General features: G+C 36.8%; 1 long non-coding RNA gene across 2 annotated transcripts; it reads left to right on the forward strand.

Moving 5' to 3' along the window:
• The first annotated feature begins 7,369 nt into the window (after positions 1 to 7,369).
• On the forward strand, positions 7,370 to 15,228 carry LOC144966586 (uncharacterized). 2 transcript variants are annotated; one of them, XR_013644242.1, is made up of 6 exons: positions 7,370 to 7,687; positions 8,239 to 8,292; positions 9,309 to 9,426; positions 11,122 to 11,253; positions 11,601 to 11,689; positions 12,773 to 15,228. It is a non-coding gene; the product is annotated as an uncharacterized LOC144966586 (long non-coding RNA). The 2 variants fall into 2 exon arrangements; XR_013644243.1 differs by lacking the exon at positions 9,309 to 9,426.
• The last annotated feature ends 618 nt before the right edge of the window (positions 15,229 to 15,846 follow it).

The raw sequence follows: 15,846 nt of genomic DNA on the forward strand, positions 1-15,846 counted from the left end.
ATTTAGTTGTTTTTTTGTTTTTTTCCAGGACTTGCCTCGTCTTTTACTGAGAGGAACGGATTTGGTATTATACAAAAAAAAAAACAACAAATAGTTGAGCTTTTATATAGCGCAATATCCACTAAACGTGCTCAACAAAGCGCTTTACAGGGGGTCCCTGACCAACAGCAACACTTAACATGTAGGACTAGACATAACGCCTGTCAGGCGATATTACATCTTTTCTCTGTTAACAGCCAGGTACTCATTTTACACCTGTTTATGGTGAGAGAATGTGAGTAAAGAGCCTATTCCAAGGACTCAACTACGCACCGAGCGAGGCTGTAATCCAGGACCTTCTGATCCGAAAGCGAGTGGAAGACCACATAGCCGCACATATATGTATGTATATACCTTTTTTTTCTTTTTTTTTTAATGAGGCTACGCTATATTTTTAAGCAACTTTTTGGTTGTTTTATTTTATGTTTTTTAACAAATAATTCGGTAGGATTTTTGTGGGGTTTTTAACCCTTTCCTTACTAATGCGACTGGATGCGACATTACGGATTACTTGCTAATGCGACATTACCGATCACATGCTAATGGGACTGGATGCATCTCTTGCGAACGGCCTCGTTTTAGCGTAACATAGCAACGAGCTCTCGAGAAACTTCGTTTCAGTGCGAAATCCGTGTTTTTAATCTGGGTTTGACGATTCCGTATATCGAAACCGGATGTGTTTATTCAGTTTCGTTTTGAAACTGTGCCCAGTTGAAAATCAACACACTCCTTGTCAGCTATGCCTGGACGCAAGCGACGCTGCTATCAGTGTGCTGTGGATGGCATCAAAATGGCAAGTGGCAGAACAAGGGAGACCACGACAGGGTGCCATTTGTGCAATATCCATCTTCATGTTATTCAAAATTTCATGAAAATTTAAAAAAGTGACAGAAAAACAGTAAGAAAGAACAAAAACACTGCCTTTTCATATCCGCTTTCTTCATTTTTTGGATTTTATTAATTTTTTACAAGACATTGTGGACAAGAAACCCAAACAAAGTATATATTTTCTTAAACTGCATTCTTTTGGCTTTAATATGGTGTATTAAATTTGATTCTAAATGAATTTGGTGATTTTATATGATTGTTTAAAAAATATTAGTGTGTTTGAATTTAGAGTTATGTCCCTTGGCTTAGCAATTGGGGGTGGATCTGTGAATTTCCCTTAGCAATTCAGCCTGACTTATGGTGAACCTGTTAGCAAGGAAAGGGTTAAAAATGGGAATCTTATATCTGTGCCTGGGTGAGACTTTTTGTGGTCTCAGACTAGAAAAATGAAATCTCTGTTTGAATCGGTCTTGTCTCACTTTTTATTTGACGCTAGTAAGTAAAACTAAATTTTAGATCTGGAATCTTTTGATTATCCTATTGTGTTCCTTTCCCCCCTTTACTTTTCCTGTTGCTGAAATAAACTAAAGGTAATGTGTTGCGAGCAATTTAAAAAGTTCTTTAAAAAATGGTTCTAATCATTATCTTAGTGAATCATGGTCTGCACAAATGACTTAGGACACATTTTCACAAAATTTGCATTCCTTAGCAACACTATAAATCTCCATTTAAGATTGCATTGCACTCTGTCCTTACTCATGAACCAAGTGAAATCCCAGAATTTTAATTTCAGAGGGCACTTTACAATGTTAGTTCCTCTAACTCGCAAGTGCACAATGATGTGTGCCCCGAACTACAATGTGGAAAAGGAATGCAAGATCGAGATAAAGATTTGCTTTGAATTTGAATAAAGCCTTACTAGGTTGGGACAGGAACACATTCTCTTCCAAAGTTGAGAGAAACCATTCTCTGTCAAAAAATGTCAAAGGACCAATGTTAGGGAGTGTCTAACATGTACTCGCTTTGAAAACGTTCTGTAAGTTCTGGTGGATAACTGCAGGGTGCAGTTTGGAGTTTCAACATCAGCTACGATCAAATGTGAACCATCCGTGGTGACATTGAGAGGGTATGCGTATGCATAGCGGCCAACTGTCCTGATAAAATTGGGACCATCCTGATTTTGCAATCTAAGAAAAATTTTAAGAAAAAAATATTGGATAGTTTATGTGCGTGGAAATGACTCTTGGATGTCCCAGGATTTTTTTTTTTTTTTTTTTTGTCTAGCACTAGCAAATTAAAACATGGAACAGAAAAAGCTCTAACTCTAGGTTATGTTATATTATAATAGTGCTATTTAGGGTTATAATGGTATGGTGTTAGGGTGTTCTAACCAATATGTACTGACTTACTCGACTTATTGCCGGCCTAATCAATCAACTGGGATGCTTCGGTGAATCTCTTTTCTTTTGATGAATTCCCTCCATTGGTCTTGACTTTATGCAAGGCACTGTCGACTTACCAATTGCAATATCTTTTTTTTTCCCACCTTAACTGCTTTAACTCCCGATAGCACAGTTGGTAGAGCACTCGCTTCACATGCAAAGGGACTGAGAACAGTCCTGGGTGCAATCGAGATTCTTTCTGACCCCCTTGTCCACCGGCAGTGATTGGGTAGCTGGGTCTGTTAGATCTAAGTACTCTCAGTACTTTGCGATAGACTAGCATCCTATCCAAAGGATAGCAAGAAATGCTATGGCCCGTTTCACATTATAGAAAAAGGGATAAACTCTGGCTCCATGGGCCTCATGACTCTGAAGGACTACTTTAGGACTGCCTTAACTCTTGATGTTTCAAGAGACGCTTGAGATCTCTGTTTATTATTGGTTTGCCTCAATGTTTTTCTCGACCCAATTGTGCAAAATATTGAGAGGATAGATAAATATAAACCATCTGCAGTGATGATAATGGCAATATGTTAAAAAGGAGGGAAATTCATAAGTATGTCACAGTCAACTAAATGCCAAAATAACATAAAATATCATAGGCCATGGGTTATGTTACGACACTCGCCTTCGAACCGGTAAGTCTAGATTTTGAGTCTTGCTCTGAGGGGTACATAGGCCTTGGAAAATGCTCTTTACTCATATTCTCTCACTGTATTCAGGTAAAATGAGTACCTGGCTGTTAAAGCATTGTCTCTGTTGGAAAAAAACAAAACCCCAATATACTAACGCCTTACAAGCAACCATGTCTCGACCTGCTTTATTAAGTGTCGCTGTTGGCTATGGACCTTTTTGTGAAGAGCTATTAATGCTCAAGTTTCTTGGGGGTTTTTTTCTGGTTGTTTGATTTTTTTCTCATCATATTAGAATTTAACCATTACATTGTTCTGAATTAAGTGGCAGATGGGGGCAAGGGGAGTTAAAGGGATGGAGATCACATTTCATTTATGCATAGTTTTACCCAGGGAGAAAATTCAAAATGTGTTCCATGCGCTTTTTATTTTTTTCTTATTGCCTCACTTCAAATTCAGATACCGAATGCATGGATATAACGAGATGATGGACTCGGATGTAACAGGGATATATATATATATATATATATATATTGAATCGTGTTTGATACAAATATGGTACGAAAAGTGCTCGACATGTAGTAATGGAGCGAATTATTATTTAAAATATTTACCACAATGTTTGGGGCAGTCTACATCGATGTTTCAGGCTTAATTTGCCATCTTCAGGACTGAGTTGTTTTGTTGACCAACAAACACAACTCAGTCCTGAAGATGGCAAATTAAGCCTGAAACATCGATGTAGACTGCCCCAAACATTGTGGTAAATATTTTAAATAATATATATATATATATATATATATATATATATATATATATATATATATATATATATATATATATATATATATATATATATATATATATATATCAAAACATTAAAAAAAGAACCTAGACTCATTTGTACCGTCCCAACGTGTACGTTAATCGAACGCAATTGTCGGCTTGATTTAACATGGTTGTAATGGACAATATTTTGGGATAGTTTTAGAGTATTGCCATTTCAAGGAGCCCAAATAAATTTGAGGTATCAAACCTGCAAATAGTACCCGTCGCACCATCCCCATCCCTTTGGACCATACGCATCCATGACACCATTGGTCTTGTGTCACTTTTAACATTTGGCGCCAGTCTGTCTAGGCTAACGTCATAAAAATGGGAGTGTCACCAAAATGCATGCAACTAAGCACAAGTGTCAAAATATGACGTCAAAACATGGTGGCAATTTTTCAGGAGTACTACCTCTTAGCAGTTGACAGCCTGAGTTTTAATCATGGAATGAATATCTTTGACACAACAAAATCAACGGAAATTTCTGGGGAAAAAAAAACAAAACAACAACCAATTTCTGCGGAAGGTTATCATCGCTGTATCGGCGAGGGGCATACAATTCTGCAGCCCATTTGTTAGAATACGTTTGTTTATAGGTCTTTCTGATCGAGTGGTATAGGGCACTCCGTTTGGCATCTGTAAGTCGAACTTTCGAATTCCGCCGTGGACTGGGCAACACAAAATTATGTATATAGAAGCTTCGCTGTACTATTTTCCCACCCCTCTCAGATCTCAGAACAGTGGTAACAATATCGTTTCTGTCTAGACTAAATTATGATAGATCCTTTCAATGTGTGTGTAATCTCGTCCTACATGTTCGGTGTTGCTGTTGGCTTGAGATCCTTTGTAAAGCACTTTGAGCATATTCACTGGACACTGCGCGATTGAAAAACTCACGCTTTTCGTTTTGTCGACTAGTTGAAAACCCGCAAAATTTACAGGTAAATAAAGGTATATTGTGACTTATGACTCACAGGCATCATGTTAAATGTTGCTGTTGTAAAGCGATTTGAGCACATTTAGTGGATATGGCGCTATATAAAGCTCAATTTTTTAAAATTACCATCATCCATCGTGGCTTGTGCTCTTGAGCACGTTGCCGGCCAGCTGTCTCCACGAATCACGATAATAAATATTATACTATCGTGGAAATCAAGATTGACCAAGACGAATCTTTAGAGTCACCAAATAATGTCACAATCGGCCAGGAATAAAGTCCACAGGTGAGCGCGAATGAATTAAACACCCGTCTCCACCCTAACACAATACCATCATAACCCAACTTGAAAATTTTAAGAACGTGGAGTGGTTTTGACGTGGACAAATCACAGCACAGGCACTTTTTATCTTAATTGTTATACTATCGTGTACATTAAGTTAGACCAACGTGTACACATAGGCAGGTCTGACATCTGGAACCATGTATGGGTCTAGTTTAACATTGTTGTAATAGACAATATTTTGCGTGATTTTTAAAAAAATTAGATTTTCATTACAACAATGAGCCCATAATTAAATGTTATCAGACCTGCAAATAAGTAATCGTCGAGTTAGACCAAATTGATCTTTTGAGACATCAAAGGTCAAAATAGGTATTATAGTAATAAAGTCTGTAGGTGCGGACAGCCAATGCAATAATAGTAGTAGTAGTAGTAGTAGTAGTAGTAGTAGTAGTAGTAGTAGTAGTAGTAGTAGTAGTAGTAGTAGTAGTAGTAGCAGTAGCAGCAGTAGTAGTAGTAGTAATAACACTAATAATGATATGATATGATATGATATAAGTCCAGATTTATGTAGGCTTTTACAGCCTTTTATCTGCTCTTGTGCATTCGTGAACGTATTTAATTCAAGTCTCTAAAAACTGGGCATGCCACATAGTGGAAGGGAGGTGTCTGAATTTAACTTTACAAACAGTATTTTTCTGTTTCACAATGAGCATCAAGACGGCACTTGAATGCCTGCAATGAAGGGGCGTCGACAACTGTTGCAGGCAGGCGGTTCCATTTGTCAACTATCCGAACTGAGAAAAAGTTCTGCCTAAGGTTTAGAGAACACCTTTCCTTGGAGAGTTTGAATCTGTGTCCTCTGGTGGTGCTGGTGGAATCAAGATTTAGAGTGCTCATGCTAACAGAGTATAAATTATGTGTGTATTTGAATGCTTCAATTATAATAATAATAATAATAATAATAATAATAATAATAATAATAATAATAATAATAATAATAATAATAATAATAATAATAATAATAATGATGATAATAATAATAATAATAATAATAATAATAATAATATAATAATAATAATAATAATAATAATAATGATAATAATAATAATAATAATAATGATAATAATAATAATAATAATAATAATAATAATAATAATAATAATAATAATAATAATAATAATAATAATAATAATAATAATAATAATAATAATAATAATAATAATAATAATAATAATAATAATAATAACAATAACAATAAAAAGCACTTCTATGGCAGCAGCCTCTTATGGTTCACACTATTATGTTATGACGATCGACCCAATCAGCAAAGTCCGGTCCGCATTCGTGCACCGTCGGAAACCCGCCGGGTAGCATCGTCACAACACACCTTTCGACTAGATGCTCTGCCGTCTCGGGTTCTTGCCCACAGCGTGGACATATTGGACAGGTAGTTAGACCCCACCGATGTAACGCACTTGCCGTTAGGCAGCTCCTCGACCGAAGCCGATTCGCAGCTACCCAGTGTCTCCTCTTACTGGTATTAGGTATCAAAGCCTGGCAACTTCTCACCAAGCTTAGAGGAGTGTAGGTCCCCGCCCCCACGAGGGATTGAATTCGTCCAAACCGACTTCCATCTCGTATGTGCAGCTCTGTCCATAGTCAGGAATTCTGCGTACAAGGGTTGCCGGGACTTATTTCGGCTCGAAACGGGGCACCGTCCATTATGCGCATGAGAGGGGTATCCCCATTCCCTCTCTCTTTGATCTTAATCAGCCAGTTTCCCGTAATCGTCTCCCTTCGGACATCGGGGGGCTGGATCGCTGCCATTATCGGGCCCCATTCTCTAGGGGTGGTTGCTAGCGTTCCTGACACTATGTGCATCGACTTGCGAAGTTTTACATCCACCTTCTCAATGTTTCTGCTTCTACCCCACACTGGAGCGCAATACTCCGCGGTGGAATAGCATAGTGCCAAGGCGGACGTTCTCAGGAGCACTTGGCTAGCGCCCCAAGTCGATCCCGCCAGCTTCCTCAGAAGACTATTCCGCTTCTCTATCTTCCGGGCAACCCCTTCGAGATGCACCCGATAGGTAAGGCTGCGATCCAGCGTCACCCCGAAATATCTTGGATGCGGCTCATATGGGAGTGGCTGGTCCCCGACTAGGACATTCAGTTTGCGGGTGTGCCAACCACTGCATAAGTGAAATGCAGTGGCCACTTCTATGGCGCATAACTGATGTCGTGTTCTATGCGCTTTAAATGGTAATATTAATTATCTCACATGCTGTGAGACAATTTGTCCCGATCCACCAGATGGCGCCACCAGTCTTTGGCAATGGCTCGCCTGTGAGACGGAGTGCTCGCCAAATCCGTGGCTAAAATGGCGACGTGGTCACGTGATGCTTTTTATCGATACCAAAATAGTATTGACATTGGGTTAAACTAGATAAAATGGCTTTTTAAGAATATTTGACATCTATATTTGGAGTTAAAATGGAAGAAATAAAGGATTTGATAAATTTAGAGTATGGCAGTACCTATGTGTCCTCCATGGGTGAACCATCGCTGTAAATAATTAAATATATTGACTACTGTCTCGAGTATTATTGGTATCGATATAATTTTTCCGCCAAAACTAAACAAGAAAAAGGAGTGGAGTTGCCTCGATAATAGGTAGCTACTAGCTAGAGTAGGTAAACAGGGTTGCCAGTTTGGCATTTTAAATGCCAGATTCCAAAAATCTGGCATTTTTGAAAACCGTTTGGCATTAGAAAAATCATTTGGCATTTGGCATTTTCATTTGGCATTTTCTTTTCTTGTATATTATACTTCAAATGACACCTTTTCTTAATTAAGTTTCATAAGAAACACGAAACAGTTAGGTTTCTTAATTGTCAATAATTATTTAACTGTTTACGTATTTACCTTTCATGTTAATGTATTTCTTTTTCACTCTTAATCTTAAAATCCAACCGTGGTGTAGTGGTTTAGCACTCCACTTAGTAGTCAGTTGGTAAAAAATTACCCCAACAGGAAATTTAGTATAATTATAATTCAAAAAAAAAAAAGAAAAGAAAAGAAAACACGCAAGCCACCAGGATATGATAGTAAATTGTCCATCAAAAGTGAGTAGTTTTCTTAGTGGGGGTGGGAGTCAACAGACTTTGGCATTTTTTTGAGTGTTTTGGCATTTTTTGAGTCTTCCCCTGGCATTTTGTTGAAAAATAATCTGGCAACCCTGTAGGTAAAGCAAAACTGAAACGTGAAAGGAACATGGTCAATGGCATCAAGATGAAGAGTAAGTTTAAGCTGACGGTAAAATAATTAAGTCGGAGGACTTTTCATCCTCCTTAGTCTTAGCGTATTCAAATCTGTCACCTCCACCCCTAGGAACGATGCTTTTTTCCTTTTTTCTATTATTGGAGTTTGAGGATGTTAGCGTAAAAAACAAACAAAACAAAAAGAAAACCGCGTCTATCTTCTTAGCACATCATCACTCTGACTCTCTTCTCCACTTGTATTGCAACTAAATCTACACATGAAAAGGGAGATCCTATTAGCGGTTATGGCTATAGACTTTCATATGTCCACCAATAAATATTAACTAAAGTTTCATAGAGAGAGAGGCTTGGAGTTGAGTAGGAGAGGAGACTAGGAGGCGGAGGGAGATCAAAATCTTGGTCCCTGGCCAATTTTGGCTTCCTAACCTAATGACAATGTAAAACCGTATTTTCGTTTATGGAACTGTTTCTCTTTATGTTGAAGAGGCGAGTTTGATTTTTTTTTAAATTCTATTTATTACTTGTTTGGTTTTGCTGCGATTCAAGTTCAAATTCATATTTTCTTTTTTTTTAAAAAACTGGCTTAGCAATGGCAATAATAATACTACCCTGCCCCTCCCCCTCCTCCAGAAAGGTGAATGAAAATGTAAGCGAATTTTTGAAATTAAGAGAAAATTGAAGAACAAAAGAATGAAAACTAAAAAGGTGAGTCCTTCAGAAAGCTCCTAGTGCCAAGGGAAACAACTCAAATATTCCCTCGATTAAGCCTAAGAATAAATATAACTATAACCTAGTACCTTTAACCCTAATACTAGGAAAAACAAACACCCAAGCACCTTTACTAAAAAAACTAAAAAAAATCCGATCTCGACCTAAACCTTATATTATTATTATTAGTTTTGCATGTTTTTTCTGCTAATTTGCAAATGACATTTACAATAACAACAAAATACAAGTGACATTCAGTTCTTTTTGTGGATTCTGTTTTTCTATTTCTTCTTAATAACATAATTTGTATTGGATATCTCCACAGGTCAGATGGATCTGTAGTGTAGTGAGTAGTGGTGAAGTTGTTTGACCCTGAACTGGAAGGTCCCGGGTTCAAATCACTTGATTCAACGGGTGATTGAATTACCCTTAATTTAAGGAAGGTTTGCAAGTTACTATTATTATATTTATATGAATCTGTAAAAATAGTTTTATAATTTTTAGATTGGCCAGTAATTCTGTGCTCGTTGACAAATATGTGGGCTGTACAGAAAAAAATTTGAACCCTGCTTTTATATGTGTGACTTACACATTGGGCAGGCATGACAATTTGAATGATGGGTTTTGACTGGAATGCGTTTTTTATTTAGTGATTTTGTATTCTGGCACTGTGCTATTATCTTTGTTTTGGTGGTCTAACGGGATTTTACGTCATGTATTCATGTTTTAACTGTCTGTTATTGGCTAAAGTTGGTTGATCATATGACCAAGAACAAACTATTCAGCAAAGATCAACATGGTTTCATGGCGGGAAGGTCTACAGTAACAAACCTACTTGAAACAATGGATGACTGGACGAGAGACCTGGAATTAGGCAACAATTTAGATGTCATATACCTCGACTTCAGAAAGGCATTTGTCAAAGTTCCACACTGGCGCCTAATCAGGAAATTGGAACAGTATCAAATTAATGATCAGACAGTCAAATGGGTCAGAGATTTCCTCAAAGATAGAAGACAAAAAGTGATAGTGAATGGAACAGCATCAACGGAGAGACTGGTAACAAGTGGAGTTTCACAAGGAAGTGTACTGGGACCAGTTCTCTTCCTGATTTATATCAATGACTTGCCAGACAATCTATCATCTAAATGTAAAATCTTTGCCGATGATACTAAGCTCTATGGAGTAGCTAATACAGAAGAAGAAAGAAACACCTTACAACAAGATTTGAAAAAGCTTCAAGAATGGTCCGAAATATGGCAGATGGAGTTCAATGTAGATAAATGTGCAGTTCTTCACCTAGGAAAAAACAACAGAGAAGCAAACTATATAATGAAAGAAAAACCCCTGCAGAAATCCAATGGGGAAAAAGACCTAGGAGTATTTATTGATAGGAAGCTAAACTTCAAGAAGCAAATTCAAGATGTTCAATCTAAGGCTAGTAAAACACTCGGAATAGTGAAAAGAAATTTCAAGAATCTGAAAACAAAACACATGACTACCATCTACAAGACTATGGTTAGATCAAAGCTGCATATGGTATCCGAAGTTTGAGGGAGACAAAGCCTGTTGAAAGAAAAAACCTACTGTGAGAGATTGAAAGAATTAAATCTCCCGACCTTAGATTACAGGAGAAGAAGGGGAGATATGATCCAAACATATAAAATAGTAAAGGGAATAGACAGGGTAGAGGCAGGATTCCTTAAACCAAACAAGAACATTCAGACACGAGGAAACAGCAAGAAACTGAAAAAAGAACGTTTTAAAACAAATGAAAGAAGGAACTTTTTTTCATCTAGAATTGTAAATAACTGGAATAAACTGCAAGAAACCACAGTATCAGCAAAAAATTTGAATAAATTCAAAGCAGAGTTGGAGATAAGCAGCACCCTAGGAAACAAGTTCAATTATAAAAATTGGTCCAATCATTAATAGATGAGGAGGAGCGAAGGAGACTACACCAAGTCTAAAAGCTCTATACAGAGGTATCCAGGTAAAGGAGGGTTTTGAACTCGAATGTCCCTTGTTTAGTGTTTTGCTCTTTTTACATTTTATGTAGGCATCCTGCATATATATTGCAGATGTTATAACATTCAGTTTTGTACATTACTATTAATGTTGATTAATCTAAATTTCAGATGGCATTCCAGTATCTGTAGTGGTGTTCGTGTTCAGCCTGGCAGCACCAAAGATGGGCAACTTAAAGGTTAAAGGGTCAGGGCCATGATTCAGCTTTAACTATAAAATCATTTCCTGGACATGATATTTGAGTGAGTAGAAATCCCATTAACATAACCTGACCCCAAAAAATGTGACCAATCTCAATGAAGCAGTATTATTTCGGGGTGACGCTTCGGAAGTTAATATTATAAGATCATTGAAATCTTGCATTTATTATTAAATTTTTTAAATTTTCTATTGCTGTTGCACGAGCTTGAGGTGCATGCACTGGGACTGAGTTCGAAGTTGCAGGTATTAAAGAATATTACTATTACACTCCTCTCAATGGTTTCATCTGTTAGTATTTTTATTTATTTATTATAATTTTTTTTTACAATAATTGGTTCTCAAAGTTGACAAATCCTCATTTTTATTTTTATATTATTGTTACTCTCAGGCAAATGAGCAATGAATAAATGGTCACAACACTAAACTTGGGAAAGTCGATGCAGTCAGGACGAATAATTTCTGAGCGCTGCCTAGCAGGTAACTATATATCGCTCTAATCGAGCGACATCTAATGCCTGCTAAAATAAAATAGTGTATGGATGTATGTTTCATTCCAATGGCATATGGCAGAGATATTGTTTAATTAATTGTTTGTTGATGTACTTAGATAATAAAGCACAAAGGTGATTTTCTGCACTTCTGACTGTGCATCTTCACAGATCATATCTGGACTTGCGTTGTGCTAGTGCAGTCCATAGTTTTCGTTGTTATTGGGGAGTGCTTTAGTCATCTTGGAAATAATGTCCCAAAAGTTGTGTCATCTGCATGTGTATGACGATTTTCTATTTATAAACAAGAGTGCCGATGGTTTTCCTCGGATCTGCGGAAATCCGCGGTTTTGTAGTTTAGAGGAGGAATTTCCTCCTTTTTAAAATTACAATTTCTCAAAACAATGTGAGAGTTGATGTGTGGTGGAACACACAGGTGCAGTTTTCCACTCTCCAGAAGTTAGCTAGAGTATCAATGATAGTCTATCATCTCAATTGCTCTAAAAGTGGGGTTTAGTGCAGTAGAAATGGGGCAATCGTTCAACATTTTCCTACTTTTTCACTTTTTGTCACCACCAGCACTGAAACAAACAAAAATTCTGGGCTTTATTACACATGGTGCTTGAGTTTTTCATCAAATTTCTTTGACGCATTGATCAATGATTCAGTGTTCGATTTGGATTGATAGCCTATCAGAAGATTTTCAAAGTAATCTTGTGTTCCTCTGCTTGGGTTTCAACAAGGGTATCTCAGCTGTAAAGCCTTTTTTATTCCACTTTGGCAAGAATGATTGAAATTTGAGTTAATCTGTTTTTGTCATGGGTGTATTTTTCTAGAATTCGAATGATGGATTGGTGGTCCCAATCTAAAGTAGTCAGGATTAATCTCAATAGATTAATAGACTGCTCATTTATTTAGCACTTATCAATCTAGGGGGATCTTTGGCTCCATATTTCCAAGCCTTGTTTACACCACCATTTGTACATCGTCACCTCTTGGTTATTCATGAATAAATGCTGATTTCTCTAGATTACTTTCGTTATTAACCTATTGCCATTTTTTTTTTCCTCAGATGCTTGTCCCTATCCTAGTACCAGACATTTTACTGATGAACAGCGAGCTGTTCCTGCTCAGAAAAATATAGATCACAAGAATGCCACATATAGTGTGGTCATGAGTGGACAACCATCTTTGATGGAAGGAATAAGGAGCTTCATGGGTTATCAGAGGTTTTTCAACACTGCTTACTCATTTGAATTTCAACACTAACAGGAGATGATTCGTTCTGTACTGTAGATGAAGTTTGTGATTCAATCAAAACGTTATATGTTGTGTACAAAGTTAAAACCATCATCTTGGACATGGAATTGTGCAAAGTTGACTCAAGGAGTTGTTACCTAACACCAGCATAGTCCTGTGTCAGTTCCTTGTTCATCAGCATTTCACAATAAAAAGCTTTGAGGACTTGATTCTGAAAGGAGAGAAGAGATTTTAAAAGCATGTGTTGTTGTAACTCAGTAGAACAGTACAATGATTTAAAACTTGGTTTTTTATTTAGACGTTGGCTATTTTTATAGACAATTGAACTCCTTGTTACTCTGTTGGATTTGATGTTTTCATCGGGAGTTGGGAACTTTTGGAAATTCAACAAGTTTAATTGTAAAACATTTGTTCTCAGCAGGAGGTCAGGATTTGTAAAGATGGGAGGACAGTGCTAGCAGCTTAATTGGAAAAGCATTAACCCCCTCAGTGAGTGGCCTCCATAATTGGAACATGTCAACAACTACACATCGTTTATATTACAGTAGCTGTGTATATTGTAATTCATAGCATCTTTAATGTATTTTGTCTTTCGTTTGTTTTTTCGACATTTGACATTATGTTTTTGGTAGGGATGGAAAATGGGGGAGAGTGAGTATGACCACAAATTTATATGGCATGTTGATGTACTGCTTGGTGATTTAAAGACGCATGAATCCTGTACAATAAATTACAACACATTTTAATCAGTGCTGTATTCCTCATCGTCTGGGTGGGGTTCCTGACCTCCCATAGTGGGCAGGGAGGTATTTGCTGCGTCTTCTATGCCCCCGTTTTCCAATTGCATTCTGTCTTTGTCTTGGAATGAGATTATTTAGTTTTAATTTAAACATATGGTTTGCACACATTTGAGTGTATTCCTCTTAGTGCCATCTTATGCTGGTGTGCAGTGAAACATTTAGAATCTCAAAGTACTGAGATAGTGTGCTCTTGGAATCTACATCTGTTCCCTATTTGAACCCTTTCCCTTTGTCATACTTTTTCCTTAAGTCCTTTGAATTGTACATCTAGAATGTTTTTATTATCCAATGTTCATCCTTTTTACTGGCGCTGATATGACCTAAATGTGTTTTTCAAGCGCCGTAAACCCTTGAAAACATAAAAATTCCTCTTCAACAGAAACAATTGTGTCATTACATGAGCTTTCATTAACTATATAACAGGTAATGGGCGGTGATAGACTCAAATGTCATTGTTAGTTAATGTACTTTCTTTCGCTTGGTGAAGTTATGAGAAAATTCCATTTGCGGGTGGTTGGATGGGAGCATCACCCTTGAATCATATACCTATGATGTTCGCATGGGTGTACGATCCGATAGTGATGTCGTTTCTTCTTCTCTTTACTGCCTATCCTGCTTCTTTGGTTTGTGATTGTATTTTTGACAGGGGATATTTTTTTTTTCTGTAAATCTTCTGCCTGTTTGTTCTTAGTTATTTATAGTTTAGCTTATATCTTTAGGTTATGATTTTGATTTACATTTGTACTATTTTTGTTAGATTGCTTGTTTTTTTGTTTCAGCGGTCTCTCATATAACTTCATTTGTGTTGGAAGAGACCTAAAGCAATAAACAAACAAAAAAATTCCATTTTTGCTCGTGTCAATATGGCTCGGTATATATTTGATCACCTGGAATTAAGCGACTTCTGAAAATATGGCGTTCCAATTATTGGCTTGGGCTGTATATGTTATAATTATTCTTTGACATTTTTTACAATTTAGTGATAATTACCTTTTAAGGATTTTACGTCACTTGCGACACATTTAGCATGGTTCCAAGTCAAGGTTATTTCAGCGCCAGTAAAAAGGAAAAGATGTGTAGTCTTATGCATTTTTGCTCTGGCATTTACGCATTTATTTTTATAGTGTTCTTAAACACTTTAATCAGTTTGTTGACCTGGACGTTCATATCGGGAGTTCAGTATAGTATTATCTGGTTGGGTTATATTAGATTTAAAAGTGGATACTATTTATAGTGTCTATAAAGAGTAAATTTAAATTATCTATTAATACAACACTGGTATGGTCTATTTGCCTATTATCAAATTTAGTGCTCTATTTTCGATTTTGCAACTTTGTACGCATTTTTAAAAAATCTTTTGGATCTCCATTGTATACAACACTGAACTATTCATAGTGGGCAGGGAGGTCTTACTGTGTCTTCTTGTAAAGTGCTTTTAGCACATTAGTGGATATTGCTCTATATAAAAGCTCATTTAAAAAATAAATTCTATCCCCCTGTATCTGTTTTCCAACTTGCTTTCTGTCTTTGTCTTGGAATGAGATTACTTGGTTTTGTCCTCGTCCTGGCCGGGTGCCCTGGCTGAGAGGGGAAACAGTCAAATGTATAGTTAGTTTTAGGAGATGATTTTTTTTTTCATTGTAAATCATCTCTCTGTTATAACTGTATTATGTTGTCTTTATGTTATATATATGATTTGTAAAACATTTTGAGTGTATTCCTATTAGAGTGGGAACCTGTGCTGGTGTCTGGATGAGACTTTTAGGTGATCTCAAACTAAGTACTTTGATAATGTGCTCTTGGAATATACATCTGTTTCCTGTTTGAACCAATCTCCTTTGTCTTACCTTCTCCTGGGTACTTTAATTGTCATTCTAGAACTTTTTTTGCTCTCCCATTTTCTTCATTTATACTGGCGCTGAAATGACCTAACTTTGACCCATGCTAAATGTGTTGAAAGTGGCATAAAACCCTTAACAGCAAAATTGTCTGACTTTATCTCGTGTGCTTTCAATTGAAAATCTTGAATTCTTTGACAATCCCATATTATTCTTCACACAGCTATTCATAAATGTGTAGTATAATT

The sequence above is a fragment of the Berghia stephanieae genome, chromosome 2 (genome assembly GCF_034508935.2).
Source record: "Berghia stephanieae isolate SIO BIC M18660-M18661 chromosome 2, UCSD_Bste_1.3, whole genome shotgun sequence".
NCBI lineage: Eukaryota > Metazoa > Mollusca > Gastropoda > Nudibranchia > Aeolidiidae > Berghia > Berghia stephanieae.